General features: G+C 37.9%; 1 pseudogene across 1 annotated transcript; it reads right to left on the reverse strand.

The window, feature by feature from the left end:
- Nucleotides 1-665: 665 nt before the first annotated feature.
- Nucleotides 666-15,495, reverse strand: LOC144664850 (uncharacterized; annotated as a pseudogene). Its single transcript, XR_013572862.1, has 5 exons — nucleotides 15,377-15,495; nucleotides 14,456-14,727; nucleotides 14,220-14,340; nucleotides 9,331-9,831; nucleotides 666-1,646 (listed from the first exon to the last, which is right to left on the reverse strand). The product of XR_013572862.1 is annotated as an uncharacterized LOC144664850 (transcript).
- Nucleotides 15,496-16,971: the final 1,476 nt, after the last annotated feature.

A 16,971-nucleotide genomic window follows, 5' to 3' on the forward strand; every position in this document is an offset into this window, starting at 1 on the left:
TTAATAAAGCGGGTGCGCGAAGTATAAGTGGAATACATGCAAATTTATCGTTCCTACCAAAGGGTGTTGAGCGAAGCCGTTAGTGTAATGCAATGTGTATTTATCATTCATAAAGCATGTTGAGCGAAGGATAATCATTCGTCGACTGCGAGAGCACTATAGTTCAATGGCCTGTGGCTAGGCAATCTGCCTCGTATCTATTTCACGCCCCCCTCAGGACCCCTTGCCAGCCACTCAACCAGCAAGCCAGCCAGTCGGTGGGTCGGTCAGTCGGTCAGTCGGTCAGACGATAGAACGACCTACCAGCGACGATTTCTTGTTAAGTTAAACTTGATTTCTGTGCGATCGAAACAGACAAAAAGAAAAAGATCCGGTCGGTCGTGCGTTGGCATAAAGCGATGACGTCACCGCTTATAATGAGAACATCACTGCTATGTTGACATAGTAAACCAATTAAATCTATAACAGCCCAGCTTTGCAGGCCAGCAGGGGCCAAATGCACTTTTACGCGGACGATTGAACAAGAAAGCGATAAGTATCGTAGCGGTATATTTCAGTGAGGTAATATTAACTTGAAATCACAGAAAAGAAATCAACAATACAACTTTTATTAATATGTTTAATTATAAGATTGAAACACACTAAACATCCAATTTATGATCAATTGCCCTGAATATGCTTAGGGACGGGCTTTTCAGGAATATATAGTACCACTTATCGAATATTAGTCAATCTCAACAGAAGTTTCCAAAGAACAAGCGAATTCTCGCAATTGTTGTGTTAGCATCAATTACGCAGTAATTTACAATCAAGACAAACTGACATAACTGAATCATTTCCCTTTTCTTACGTTATCGATAGTTCTTTTCGTTAAGTTATTTACTTTGCTATATTGTTTCTATTTATGGACGAACAAAAAACCGTTGCTATGGTGTTTGCTATACTCAGTAGTATTACAAGCTATGAAATGAAGCTATTAAAATATTTGGCACAAAGCTACTAAATTACTAAAAGATCTGTCCTAATTTATTTGCTCAAAATTATCAAGGTTCTTTTACTGCTTCCTAAATACGCACATTTCTGCTTTCATACGAGGCGTTCCAATGCGCAGTTACATTCAGAGATAAACCAATTCTTAGCTACTGTAGCAATAGTAAAAATATAAATCACACTTGTATCTTTGCAATTGTTCTAAATGATCAAAGAGTGATTTGTTACCAGTTGCATAATTCGTGCTCTTATAATTACATAAATATATAGCTTATGGTGGTTGCTTATGACTACTTTTATAACATACTGTGTGCCAGGCTTTTTTTTCTACACAAATGTAATAGTCACATAACCATGGCCGGCTCTGTTGTAACAACATTCATTTTGCTGATTTTTTCCAACATTATAAGATCCTCCCCCTCCCCCACAGGAGTCAGCTTCATTATTTCCACTGCTTCCCCCAGAGTACCCTCCCCCGCCTCCCGACCCACCTCCATAGGGAAGACATGCACCTCCTCCTCCAAACCCACCATCCGAACTTTTATAAACGGAGTTTCCACCCTTCCCTCCCTGAAGAAATCCTTTTCCTCCTCCGGCTATGACAGCAGAGCTATTCCCATTTCTTCCATTAGAGTAAAAGCCACCACCGCCGCCACCTAAAAAATTGAAAACAAGCAAATCAATGTATCGATTAATCAACCAATGAATGAATCAATCGATCGATCAATTAAATGAATGAATAAATTAAATAATTACACAAACAAGATATGAAATAAATAAAATTAAATAATTAAGTACGATTAAATAATTCTACGGCTCGAATATTACACCTTTCAGTCTAAAATTTGGCACGAAGTATCTCTGTATGACTCTTTATAACCCTACATTTTTTGTTTTTGATGAAAATCTTTCGAGAGCCGAGAAATTAGCAATTCTGTCTAACGTGCCCATACATTGCTCTGTAATTTATAATTAAACAAGAAGCTTGAGAAGCTTAAGAAGCTTAAAATCGGGCGCTTAATAATAAGCTATTTGTTTTGACTTGAAAGGCAAGGTACAGTACAGTAAAAATCACTGGAAAAACAGCTACTTAAACCTATTCAGGCCGGGGGGGGGGGGGGGGGTGCTTTTGTGGCCCACGCTGACTTTGGACGCTTATAACTTTTTCAATATTCAACCAAACGCTGCCAAACTTTGCGCGTTTATCTAAAATTTATCTCGCGGTAATTTGGTAGGATTACAGTCAAACCGGATGTTCTTTTGATGGGAACTTTGCAATGTTGCGGCGCAATGTTCCAATATTGATTGACAGTTTGCTCGTCGCAACTTGCAAATTTCAATTTAAATTTGCCTGAGCAAGTTGGAAACATAATAATTCCTCCATTGTATCAAAGAAGGATGAAATAATTGTCCTAAGGTCGACTGCTTATCAACAGACTGTGATAAATTAGCGACAGGCATAGTTGAAATCGCCAAACTTGAAATTGCGCTTAAAAATTCAAATTTGCTCCGCAAGTTACGGCTTACGTTTGTAATTTAGAAGCGTAATTCCTAACTTAGCAATGTAAGCTAAGCCTGTCGCTTATTTCTCGCATTCTGTTGATGAACAGTCGAATAAGGGGAAATAATTTTCTGTTTCTTTGAAACAAAGGTGGTACAACCTCGTTTTATACGGCAAAATGAAAACCGGAATTTCAAGCAAATTTGAATTGAAAGTTGCAAGTTGCGACGAGCAAACTGTCAATCAACATTGGAACATTGCGCCGCAACATTGCAAAGTTCCCATCAAAAGAACATCCGGTTTGACTGTAGTTATTGTTCCAGTAACTTGTAACCATGGCAACGTCAATTTGACAGGCTTGTTTTCCCAAATTTGAATTGTTCGTGTTTCTATTTTAATAATGAAAATCTGGAATGTTTTCAAGATTGCATTATTACTTAATGACATAATGGTCTCAATTTATAAAAATATATTTCGCACAATACAAATAAACGATTGAACTAGACGTCTAGAAAATATAAATTTGTAACACTTAGCAAAGTGCAGCCTTTTCGCAATACTTAACAAGTCCGCGTTTTACTAGTCCTCCTTTTACAAGTCCGCGTTTTACCTGAGTCCGCGTTTTACTAGTCCGCGTTTTACAAGTCCGCGTTTTACTAGTCCGCGTTATACTAGTCCGCGTTTTACAAGTCCGCGTTTTACTAGTCCGCGTTTTACTAGTCCAGTCCAGTCCTCGAAATACAGTATCCCAAAACTCCCCGCCCTCTAAAGATAAGTCCTTGACGGTTCTTGTCGTTTTTCGGTGCCTATTCATCTTCGGCATCTTTCTCATCCACCTCTCGTTCTGTCCTGTGTCTGTCATCACACGAAAGAAAAGCTGATTCTCAAAAAATCTGCCACAAAAGGAAATTGACAAAAACAATATGAAAACCATATATCGAAAGTTTCTTATTCTAAAATTTTATCATACGTCTTAATTCAGAGCTACAAAGAAGTTCCTCCTTTTGAGTTATTGATACTTTTCTTACAGTACCTCTTTCCACTAGCGAAATTTTACAAAATTCCTTCGCGGCGAAAAGGTAGCGCAAATCCAGAACAGACTCCAATCGAGAGTGGGTTAATTCTAGATTACTATTAATTAACTATTACAACATTCATTTTTAAAATAGTTTCCCAAGCCGACTAAGCTAACTTAACGTCGAGTGTATCTTTCAGAACAAAACATGCCGTTATGACGCCGGAAATCCAGCTCACGCATACTATACCCCGTGACTCACGCAAACCTCCGACTTACGTGCTACTACAGTCATTCCTTTCCAAACATTTTTTATTTGACCACCACCGTACCTTTCTACCCAAAAACTCATGAAACCGCCCGGTTTTAACCTGTTTTAACCTTTCAAAAATTAGAGCGTTCGAAACTAAATAAGATCCGTAATCACAAACAACATACAGCCGCTTACCAGCACTCTTTAAAACTCCTGAAACCCTTCAAAATCAGGCAAAATAAATCTTTGAAATAACCTTTATCAATGTTTCTTATTTTTTATTCAGTTCTATAAAATGCCTTTCGTACACTACTGTCAAACAAAAATTTCAATTTCCTCAAAGTTTCAAGACAAAAGAATAACAAATATTTCGTGCACAATGTAATTTGATTAAGCCAATATTATCACGTCTAAAAATACTTCAAGCAATTCAGTGAAAACCCGTTTTTTTTTCGTATCAACGAAAACCACTTTCGAATAATCAATACATGAAAATAACAATAAGATCAAAAGGAAGAAAGGAACCTTTCTAATTATTTGAAGACTTTCAAAGCCGTGATATTATGCATCCAATCCGCGATAAAATTTAATTACAACAAAATCCAAGTTCTCATTTTGAAGTCCATTTTTTTCAGTTGATACCTTTATCCAACTTGTGAAAAATTCCATTCAAGTTCCTATTAATACTGTACATTCCCAATGTTTTGCTCAGGTCTTCAGAAGCGTCTTACTAACCAAATCTAAAATAATTCCAAAACATGCTGTACAAACATTCTACTCTTTGTGACAAACGACTTGACGACCAATTGTTCAGAAATGAAAATCGACACAGTTCTTGCTAAATAAAAAAAAAGTTATACGGCGGAGTCAGGCTCAAAAAATATACCGCAAGATCACACCCCCATCCATAGTCAGAAACCAGCAAACCATCTAGTTTGCTAAAAAAAACACTGCGTGACATCAATGACGTTACCTTTTTCATTTACAAAAATAACTTTAACTTGTCAAAGTAAGTGCAATTTCACAATGGTGAATATCAGTACAGTATGGGGCCCAGTTCTCGGCCGGGTCCAGTTCTCGGCCACTTTGTGTTCAACGCGTTTTTTCACACTCCCGTTGAATTAAAAGAAAAAGGTATTTCCTTCAAACGATAGACTGATTCATGTGCTTTAAGTATCTTGAGTTCGATCGTTCAATTCGATTTAGAAAGCTCACACGTCGAGTTTACGCGGAGGTAGGTGAATTTGCATTCCCGAAAAATTTGTTTGTTTACGGCTCCTTTATAAAATTCATGGATGTAGTTAAATTCGTATTTTATCCAAAAGCCCCCACCATACGAGCTAATTTTTGGCATGTGAAACGTAGAATAATTCAGCTTTCTGCTTTAGTTAGCTTTTCGTTGAACCGTTGTATTTTTTGGTCTTAATTTACTTCGAAATTTTTTCTTGCGACGTTTGCGTATTCGCCAGTTCTCGGCCACCCTGCTCGCTATCACAGCTTAGCGCTTGGTTTTTAATATAATTTCATCTGCTGCTGCCAGAATGAAAGAAATAAATGTTTTAAAAATAAAGTTCAATCTTATCTCTAAGTTTTGAGCTGACTCTTGTCTTGTCTATTATTTCTACAACACCTAAATCTTTCAAGACCTTTTCACTGCAAAATAAACCATCTAAATGCACGGGTCACACAATGCGGTTTTGCCAGAACCTGCACATAGGCAACTAGGCGCGTTAAAATCCTTCTTTTCTAAAGTAAAACAAAGCCTCATAAAAAATAATTTGGGATCGATATAACATAAATAGGTTTACAGAGTGATTATATGACTGTGAAAATTAATTGAGCATTTTTTTTACAGATAATTGCGCACAAGCTTTTTAGTGGCCGAGAACTGGGCCAAGGTGGCCGAGAACTGGGCCCACAAATGGAGCTTTTATTTTTATTATTGCTCGGGAAAATTAATTTTTGACCGGTCGATAGCTTTACACAAAAAAGCTGAATAATGTAGCTAGCTCTGGGAGAAATTTCAAGTTCCTGCGGTTCTTCTGAGGTAAGAAATACAAGTTTACGTCAAAAGTGGCCGAGAACTGGGCCCCATACTGTACTTTGCCCCGTAAGCTTTTTTCTCTGTCCTTCCGCCGAAGCAAAAAAACCCAACCTGATTACACATTAACCCAAAAGTCGACCAAGTGTGCCTGCAACGATTTCCTGTCAAAACTAAAATGAAAACCATTGCGGTATGCGTCACCCGTAGCGGTTTTGTAGCAACCCCAAGCTATCCCCGTCTTTTTGGCCGCGCCAGGAGACTACGCTCTAGGACGACCAAAGGGTAAACTATAAATCGGCCACGCCCGATTAATAAATACCATTTAATAATTCTACGGCTTGAATATTACACCTTTCAGTCCAAACTCTGGCATAAAGTATCTCTGTTTGACTTTTAATAACCCTACATTTAATGTTTTATTTTATCTTTTCCTAGTTTTTTTTAATCAGTTTGCCGTTTCATGTAAAATTTAAAGGTTGAACAAACGCAACAGGTATCACGGAAGGAAAATCGGCGTTTGCGTTCCAAGAGAAATTGTGTGCAAACCATAAATGCTAACCCCAATAAAGTACATATTTTCTGAAAGCTTATTGAATATAGATTGTAAATTTAGATTTTGTTTTGGTCATATAGACCATAATAAACAACGTCAGCATTTTGTTTGCAATTATGATGTTGCGCAACATTAAACTTTTATGTGGAATTTGATCTACATATATTGGTCTAAAAAACGATGTATCAGATTTTTCGTATCTTGCTCCATTATTTTTCATACATTTTTAAACTTAAAAATGGCGTTTTGAGTGCTTCTTCAGTTTAACACTGGTACACATCTCATTGATATGGTCAAAGAGAATATTCTGCTCCGTGTTGTCTCCATAAACGGGCTTTGTGCCCAGTTTTGTGTTAGGGTAGCCTCTTGTATGCAATTCAAGTGACAAGCAGTGCGAGGGGCCAATGTGTCTCTCACTTCCAGAAAAAGCAGCACTGCTCTTGTCTACCCTTTAACTAATGTGGCCTGCATGTTATTTTTCTTACTGGATGCATGGTCTTGGAGAGTGAATAACAGTGAAAAAATATTTAATAACGTTATTACTCACGAAAATCACAAAAACGGTATTCCAATAAATAAAAAATAAACAAATAAATAATTGAATAAATAAATGAAATGTTTTGAAGTCAGTGAGCTCCTTTTAACTCGGAAAATTCCGAGTTTTGGTGAGTGGGCCGATTTCACTCCTTCCCTCCTTCCCTCGATTCCCGTAAACGTTTTAATTGAATTAATTAATAAATATCAAATTGAATTAATCAATTAATCTTGTGAAGCGAGTAGGGGGCTGGGGAAAATGCGAGCGATATCTGTGTTACTTTATATGAAGTACACAAATGCTATATATTTGTTTCTGAAAACCCAAAGTTCTCCTTGTGGTATGCATTCTTCCAGGCGTAGACTCAAGCACACGGAATTTTGTGCTGAACGCATGCGCATATATGAAGTACACAAAGGCTATATATTTTCACCAAATCTTACTGAGAACTGGTTAAAACTCAACAAAATTGGGGTTTCGATTTATCGCTGAGTATTTCCGAAACAAATTCGATGATACTAGAAAAGAATTAAATTTGAATGAAATATTCATCTATAAGCCGAGGCCGAGCGATCATCAGCAAACGAAAATTATTAGCAAGCATTTGTAATTTATTCTTGGTCAGTACCTCTTATTTTAGTGGCGGCTCTTTAAAAACCCTTTGGTTTAATGAAGCAACATTAGGAATGAAGTTTTTATTCGCCTTTTCTTTGATATTTAGGCTGGAACTCGTCGTCCATCGGCTCGCTCTGGAATATTATTTATTTTGTCGGCGTACTGTGATCGTCTTTTGAACTGACGAGGGCATTCAAATTCCCGCATGTCATAAACAATTTCCTTGCAATCTCTTCTACAATAATTATTTCTGCCTGAGACTGTTCTTGAGACTGAGACTGTTCCTTTCCTTCCGAGGCTGTTTCTTTCCTTAAAGTTTAGTTAAATTGCAGAATCACTGCTAACGTGACTTTTCAAGAGAAGAAGGGTCAGGAATCGATCGTTTTGGCTTGTTGTGGCGACACCAGAAACTGACCAATCAGAAGCTGCTGTTCCCACGCGCTTGGTAAACATTGTAACACGATCTGACAGAAATCGGCTTGATGTAATATTCTTGTTCGAAACCGAAAACTTATAATACCACGACTTCTCTGCTAAAAGAAACCACTCCAGTAGAGTTTGATTGGATTCAGAGTACTAGACAAATACTGGTAACAGCACATGTTTCGTTTTGATGACATTTAAAGTTCACCTGCTTGATCTGCTTGATCTTTTCGCTAGCAACTTGGCGAATTGCGACGAACTGAAGATTTACTGAATCATCAGGAATCATCCCGTATCCTCTGGCGATTTTGCAGTTGTTCTGAACTGTCTCTACCTCGGCAACAACTTTCAATTTGAAGGTTTAGTTGTTTGAAAACCAGTAGCTTTTGGCATGATGATCGATAACCGCTTAATTCTTCAGAAGAATGCGTGATTGTTTGAGATGGGATTCTGAACTCAGGTGAATGTTTTGTCACGCTTGTGTACGGTTCTATTAATAAATTAATTCTTTATCAGTTGTTGTTTTTCAATTACATAGTTGTGATTTAACGAATATGTTGATTCGCTCGCTGCGCGTGGATTGTTTTATAGTTTGAAGGAAAAATTGGGTCTCGGCTTATAGCCGAGTGATTTGGGTTTATTTTTTGTCAGAGTCTAACTGGTTCCAAAAACTAAAAGTCTAGGGTCTCGGCTTTATATAGCCGAATAAATACGTTACATGCATGCTTAACTACCAGCCGAAATATTGTATTAATGTCAGTTTTCTTGAAATAGACCAAAACTTAATTTTTCTAATGATATTATTATTTTGCCTAACCTTCAAAAAACAAAAAGGAAAAATAAAAAGAAAGAAAACAATTTGCAACCGATGGGAACTCTATCACTTGCCCTTTCGGCCTGCTCTCGATGAGCAGCTAGATGACAATGAAACTAAGCTAGTGAAGTGAACTGAATAGTGGAGAGTTTAACATCATTTGTTTTAGCAAATCTCTATTTGTCAGTTTGTTGTTTTCGATTCTTGTTTCATAATAAATTTTCCGAGTTTAGTGGCTCATAGCCACTTTGAATAGTTATTTAAAGAGCAGTTCACTTTAAAACACGCAACTTTAAAAATATGCACCATAAACCGGACACCAAGTACCTATGTATAAAACAAAACTTGGACAAACTAAATGGCACAAATACAGGCGTTCAATGTTCTCCAGGACTTGCTGTTTAAACTGGTAGGTCGTTGTATAAAATTGAAAAAAACGCTGGTTTGCAATAGTTAACCTGCGACCTTTTGCTTCAGTTTTGATTTGCTATGTTAGATGATATTATTCATCCCTGATATATGCTTTTGGGAAAACAAACAAATAATATTCGATCAGTATTTTTCCAAATGCGATATCTTAACCTTACCTGAAGGATTATCAGCAACCTGTGCGCCATGCCCACCGCTCCCCCCTGACCATGACCTGAACCCAGGATTCCCTGTGGTGCTGGCGTTTGCATCACATCCTGCATGCCTTGACTGTGCTTTTTGTATCCCTCCTCAACCTCCAGCTATTATCAAAGGCGTGTTGCTCCCTCTCACTACAAATGTACCTCCACCGCCAACAGAACTAAATTTGCTCTTCCTCCCTTCTTGACCGACAAGTATTTGAATCAGTTCGCCTTTGAATAAGCGGAAAGTTCCGATCATTCTGGCTCCTCTTCCTCGGTACTCACTATTCATGACGTAACCTCCTGTTGCCCCAACTGCTTCCATTTTGTATTCTCCAGTGTACGGCACAGTCCACTGTTTAATACCCCTGGAAAGTTTAACTTGACTGTCATGATCCTGACCTGTGTAGTAGTTTCCAGGTGATTTTGGGCCATTTTTTCCACTCGCACCGAGATTTGTGAAGACAGCATTGAAATCTGAGAAAGAATTTAAAGGAACATTTAGTTACAAACTACGTCATCCACGCAAGTGCAATTGGGTATGAAATTAAAAGAGAATTTGGTTGCAAGGCAGTAATGAAGGGCAGCTTAAGTGACCGTCATATAACCTTGTCATCTAGGATTCCTTTGACAGGTTATCTTTGTAAACAATAAAACCCCTTTCAAAATGCGCAATAACACCGAGAAAGAAATGTCTCCTTGATAAAATCTCTGCTCTTAAAGGGGCAGTATCACGAGAATCACTTCAAAAAGTCAAAGTCAAAAGAAATATTCATATTAATGGAAACTTTAAAGTGTATATGACATGAAAAATATTTTCTGCTAATTTGAAAGGCCTTTCGAAATACAGAAGAATGGCGTTTTTCTTTTCGAAATATCTTTTTTCGTTTCAGAGATTTTGACGTTTTTGTATTATGCAAATTAGATCAGTGATGACGTCACAAGATTTGACTCTAAAAATGGTAAAATACTGAATAAACAATACCTCTAAAACTATTAAAGCAGTGTTCTTGGAACTTGGCACCACAAATGTGCATCACAATAGCAGGTCCAGTTATGGATCCGTCCCGGACCGGTTCCAGAACGGTCCCGTGTAAACAGAAGGCCTATCCGGTCCGAAAATCGGACGGTATCCGTTCCGGACAGCAGCAGTGGTAGATAAATCGATTCGGCCGGCGAATCTTCTTTTTAAAAACGGCTATTTGAGATTTGTTGGCCCTTTGTCCTGCGGTATGCAGATGATGTATTTCACACTTGCGTAACATCTGGCACATGAAATCGACAACCGCCGTGACCAGATAGTACCCTGCGTTTTGGTATAGTATTGGTTGAGGCACCATATTATTGCTATATTAATATAAGCTCTAAATAAAAAACTTTTGGGCTGAACATGTAATTTAGGTAGCCACCGTTTGAGAAAGTTGCTAAATGGTTGCATGGCAGCGCTTTTAACTCCCGGGTCTAAAGTTCTTCTGTTGCGTTGCTTCGCTTTATTTTATATTGTTTTGTTCTTACCTTTGCCCAAGTTCTTGATTAGGTCAAGACAAAACAGGTGAAAACAAAATCTAAGATGGATCCGTCTTCCTTGAATGTTAAAAATATATATATATGACCATATAACTAACTGCAGACAGTACTGTTTCGGCCTTCTGGGCCTCATCAGTGCAGTGCTGAAGCTAGGATGGAGGTTAAGCTGTATAGCTACCACACTTGTGGTATCATCTAAGCCATGCCAGAGTGCTCAAACTAGAAAAACTAGTGAGCATGCGCAATGCTAGCGGCAATGACTCATCCTAGTAGAGTGCTCAATTTGGACATGAAAGCAAAGCTTTGTAATGCCAAAGAGCTATATCTAACTGCAGACAGTACTGTTTCGGCCTTCTGGGCCTCATCAGTGCAGTGCTGAAGCTAGGATGGAGGTTAAGCTGTATAGCTACCCCAAATGATCCCACACTTGTGGTATCATCTAAGCCATGCCAGAGTGCTCAAACTGGAAAAACTAGTGAGCATGCGCAATGCTAGCGGCAATGACTCATCCTAGTAGAGTGCTCAATTTGGACATGAAAGCAAATATATTCTGTTGGGGTCCGGCGTAAACAAGGGAAGGTGCCCCCCGCCAGAGCTTGCGGGGAGGGACGAGCGCCTCGCCGTCAGGGGACCAAAATGTATTAAAAGTATCACAGTCATTATATAAATATTTTGTTTTTAAACCTGTTTTCCGGTGTGTTTTTGAGTTGATTTGGAAGCTATTAGGGGAAAGACGGTTTAAATTTCAAATATTATCCGCAGTCTGTTCCTTCGTAAATACGACGGTTGTAATTACAATACGACTCAAGTTTCCAAACAACAAGTGATATAAAGTAATAACTTTATAATCACCTTAATTCTCAATTCCCTAGGCGAACTTCATTAGGAGGGAGTTGTGGAAGCTGGGGTATTCCCCAAAACGGCTCTGTGCCGTCCAATGAGGTCGTGATTTTGGGTTCCCGATCTAGAACGGGATTTTCAATAAAAAACGATATCTAGAACGAGGTATAGCATTTTAACTCAACTGGGTTACCCTCTTTAAATATCGTTCCTTCAGGAACGATGACGAAAAAAATCACTGAAAATTTATTCTTCGTCCAATCGCTACAAAATTTTGCAGAATGCGTGACAAGATAATTACCCAATCCCCCCGCAAATTTGAGCTAATACACTTGAATGTGGCCTACACGACGTATTTCACGATTCGGACAAAAATCAATTCAAAATGGTGTCAAACGCGAAGCTTTCGTCAATTGCGGTTGTCAGGGCAGAGAGAGCTTTTGAATTTGTTTTAAGAGAAAGAAGGCAGTAATAATGGGATGCCTATTGATCTTGATCGTCAACTGCGAAATACAAGCGATGAATCGATCGAAATCAAGGTGAGAGTTGTGTACTTGGTACGAACCGTACGAGGGCACATGGTCTGAAATGCAATGAAATGTTATTTATATTTGCTTTCTGCGTACAAAACCTTGCTTGTTGCTTAGAATGGATGTCTGAATTTATCTCTGAGTATAAGGAGATCGTAATATTTTGAGGAAAAGGGTTTTTAGGACAACAGAAGTAACAAAATATTCGAAATTCTGTGACGCTACTTGACCTAAATATGTATGCTAATTTATGCAAATTAGGTTCAAAATTTGCTTAGATAAATTGTAATAAATTCTTGTTTCATTCTTTTTCAGCCAGAATTGCTGAATATGTTGCCAAAATAACAAGGAACATTTTTGCTTTTAACTTTTTCTTATAACCTTAAACATTTGTGAAACTTGTTGCTTTTTGTCCAAAATTTTTGGCCATTTTATTGTAATTTAAGGTAATTAAATTAATATATTCAAAAATATTATGGTTTGTTTTGGACAAAAACATTTTTTCCTGAAAGCCTGTTCCATAACCTTTCAAAAGAGGTATGTCTTTCTTCTCAGTTGTTAATATCTCCTGAGAAAATAAATAAAAACCAAATGTGGTCAATTTTGACTGTTTTTTGGCCTTCCCTGCAAGAGTTAAACACACAAAAGTTTCAAAATATCAGCAGCCAAAACGGGGTGACTTGTTTCTAGAACGCGGTATCTTTTGAATGCAAGTTCTTTCTAACTGAATACCAGAGGCCCTTCCAATTATGCTGGTAAAAACCTTCGGGACCGGCTCCAACTCAGTTCGTCTAAAAGAGATGTCCGTCTTATAGGGATTTTAACGTCGTTTCAAATTCTGGTCACGGTGGTTGTCGATTTCATGTGCCGGAAGTTACTCAAGTGTGAATTAATTATCTGCATACCGTAGGACAAAGGGCCGACAAATCTAAAATGGCGGTATTCGAAACGAAGATTCGCCGGCCGTATCGATTTATCTACCACTGCTGCCAAGCTTTAAGTTGATTTCAAGCAAAGTACTTCGTATTTCTGTTTACACTGATCAGTTAAGACTGGACTGTTTTCAAGAATGCATGGAAAAGAACTGTCACTTCAAGACGTGGAAATCAGTTACAAATGGCGCGTCAGGAAAATCGGATAACCAGCTTCGCCGAGGGCTTAGGTTTCGTCGTAAATGAGGAAAACAGGATTTACAATGTATCAGTGAACACCACGGTAAGCAAGTCTATGTTTTTATTTTACTCAGTTGAAGTTCACATGGGGAAAATTAACCTTTGCCTGGAATGTTTACATAAAGTTGATAAGATCAACAATGTCACGGTCGGTTAAATTAACGAATTTTAAGCAACTTTGAGATCTGAAAGCATCGCACTAAATCATTTCTCCAGGAAATCCTTTTTGTATCGAAAAGAACAATCATTTTTCTGTCTAATACCAAATTTTCGGCCATTTATTTCGCTTCGCTCATACTTAAATAAAGCAATAAGTTTGACCTATTTTGAATTAAATCAAAAGTGTGTCGAATAAATTTAATTATATTTTGTAAATAAAAGGACTTCAAGAGCAGAAATTGCTTTCGACGTACTAATTTGATGTTATTCTTCGATATTTAATAGGTATTTTTCTCCCAGAGTGCTTTATTTTTCGACGCGAAGCTAACAAACTCGGCATAAATTTTGAGCTCCGAAAGCGTCAATTTTGCTGGATTTTAGAATTATCGATTTTCTCGAAAACAAATCGATATGTAGCCAAACAAATTATACTGTGATTTATTTCATATTAAGACCTACCCATGGCAAGAGTATGAGCGAAATCCATTAAAGGACTCTTACCGGAAAATGTTTGACCGTAAGTAACATGTGCACTTAACGTTTCGAAATAAAATAAAATCGAGGCGAATTTCCAAGAGCCCACCCCTCAACCTTGTGAATACTCTGACACTTGTAACAAATGGCCTGGTAGCCTTACCAATTTTTTCAGTACATGTTTCTCCTTTATAACCATCTTGGCACAAACAAATGTATCTCTTGTCTGTAAATCCATTTAGGCATGTGGCATTGTAAAAGCATGGGTCACTTGAGCACGGATTCTGATGAGTAGAAATAATGGTTCCTCAATATTTCTTTACAAACTATCAAAAATTAAAATCAAATTAAAAGCAAAGTCAAGATACCATCGACTGCAACTTCTAACATTTGTCTAACCTGAGTTGCCCAATAAAGAAATCCTTCTTGTTGTTTGAGGTCGTCAGGGTGTCGAATGTGGTCAGAGTTGCTTAGCTGGCATAGACTGAAGCCGTCGTTTGCTGGCGGGCCGATGTTGATAGACACACATGTACTTTCCTCGCCGCATAGAACTCTACATTCAAATCGTACGTCATCAATTTCCATCTTCACAGAGATGTTTTCAATCACATGACCTTGCAGGGCAGAACCGTTGACTGGTTTGGCAAACCTAAGACTGCGGCAGCCAAGACCTGCAAATAATGACAGCTAGTTATATTTTAATCCACAAATACGTCGTGTTTAAAATGACATCTTATTTTTTTTTCTTGATGACATTTAATAAGAGTTCGTGTTGGATACATTTCAAGTTCGTTCCTTTGAAACCTTTGGAAATTGATTTTTTTAATATGATTTTATTTTTGAGCGGAATTACATCGCAAAAAGCTACCGCCAGTCAATTTAATTATCTTACTATAACCCTCCCTCCCCTTTCATTTTCCCTTCGAGTTTATTTATTCCCCCTTCTATTTTTCATCCGTTGACCAGTAGCTAAGGGTGCCAAGGAACGTTAACTCGTTAGGGAGTGTTTATGCATCAGCATCGAATTGAAATTTAGATTGTTGGATTTTATGGACGAAGGAAAAGCGGAGAATTTGGAGGAAAACCATCGGAATGACAAGGCCAACAACAAACTAAACCAAGACACGACACTTGATCAAGGATTTTGGGAGGCAAGCGCTCTCAACACTGCACTCACGACATTTTTACTCGAAACAAATGTTCAAAAAAGCGTTGATATTTCCCGGTATGATCCGAATATTGCAAAAAGAAATTATCGCCCAGTTGGAAAGTCGTAAAGTGGAAAACCTTTAACTTAGCATGTACTGGCAGCTTACTCACCATGGTGGTCAGCAACCGTGGAACAGTGAAGCCATCCTCCCGAAATGAAAAATACGAACAGCGAAAACAGCACTGGAAAAGACTTACAGCCTTTCATTCTTCGAGGTATCGTCAAAACAGCAGAGTCGCTCATTTTCAGAAAAGTTGAAGTGAGGGCTCTTAAAAGAAGCTGAGTGAAGTTGCGCACAATTTAACTCAGGTGCATGTGTTGCAATGCGCCAATTGTCAAAGGCTACATCGCTCATACCTGTTTATCAGAACAAAACAGTTAATATTTAACACAAAGGTGGTCAATTATTTATAATGTATAAATCATTTTTTTTTTTTTTGGGGGGGGGGGGGGGAAGTCAACAAAACAAAACAAAAAAACAAAAAACTATAGAAAACGTTTTACATTTAAGCTAAGTAGACCTAAAGCAAACGATAGATGTCCTTTTGTTACGTTATAACGAATGATGAAAATACTAAGAAAATATTTAAACTTGACAGATTCTTTAAAAAGACATCTTCGCTTTTAACATGTTAACATGAATGAATGAATGAATGAGGGCACCCGTTATTACATGTTGAACTATGTTCTTTTTGCCAAAATATAATGCCTTATCATGATAATAAATATTACCGTACCCAAATTCGCAAGTAGCCAATCAGAAGCGCGATCTACTGTCCTGATATCCTACGATATCAAGTTACTGACCTGATATGCCACCATATCACGGTCACTTTGAATTAAAGTAGTGTTTCCGTACTATGAATTGGAAAGAGGTTTTACCAATAAAACAGAAACGAGTATTTTAAATTAGCTGGTGCTTACCGGTCGTAAAATAAGAAAAACTTTCCCGCCAAAACTAAACTTGAGCGCGCTCGCCAATTGCGCGATGTTTGCCGACGAGTACTGAAACATTCACACTGAAACAATGGAGTCGGAGTTTCCAAATTTTTCGCTGAATTTGGATTTTGAAAAGTTAGGGAATGAAACTCCAAATAAACGAGTAAAAAAATGTGAGAGAGGACTTGATAAAAGAGTTGAAGACCAAAAAAGTATCAATACAAGCAGGTCAACACATTTTGCACTACGTGTCTGGCAAGCATGGCTTCGACAGAGCGAATAATATCACCGGATTTTTGGCTGGGTATTTTGGCTCGACTACGTCTCGCCAAAATACGAACCATGGCTCGACCAAACTCGCCTGATATGCCGCCGAAGCGTACCAAAAAGGTACGATTAGGTATAAATATCTTAAAACTTTTTACAAGACCGAACATCATCTTAAAAATAGCAAACAAAAATAATTTTAATTATAGCTCTTCTCGTTAGCAATCAACACAAATTAAACACTGACACCACAGGCAGCCCAAGCTCACGTTTAGAGCGGTCGGTAGGTATAAACAAACTGGTGGTTGCATAACACTAGACCGTTGAGAATATTATAAGGCCTTGTATGGGATTTGGGTCGATTTTGCCGTATTTATGCTTAAAATACTGTAAATATTCAAAATAAACTTACTATTGCCATTTGCTGTGTCCTCTTGCCTGTTTTGCGTATAGAAGTGGTGTTTTAGTCGATTTTTCTCTTTCCTGTTCCTTCCTTCTT

This window comes from Oculina patagonica, chromosome 9 (assembly GCF_052425735.1).
Source record: "Oculina patagonica isolate OP01 chromosome 9, crgOcupat, whole genome shotgun sequence".
Classification (NCBI taxonomy): domain Eukaryota; kingdom Metazoa; phylum Cnidaria; class Anthozoa; order Scleractinia; family Oculinidae; genus Oculina; species Oculina patagonica.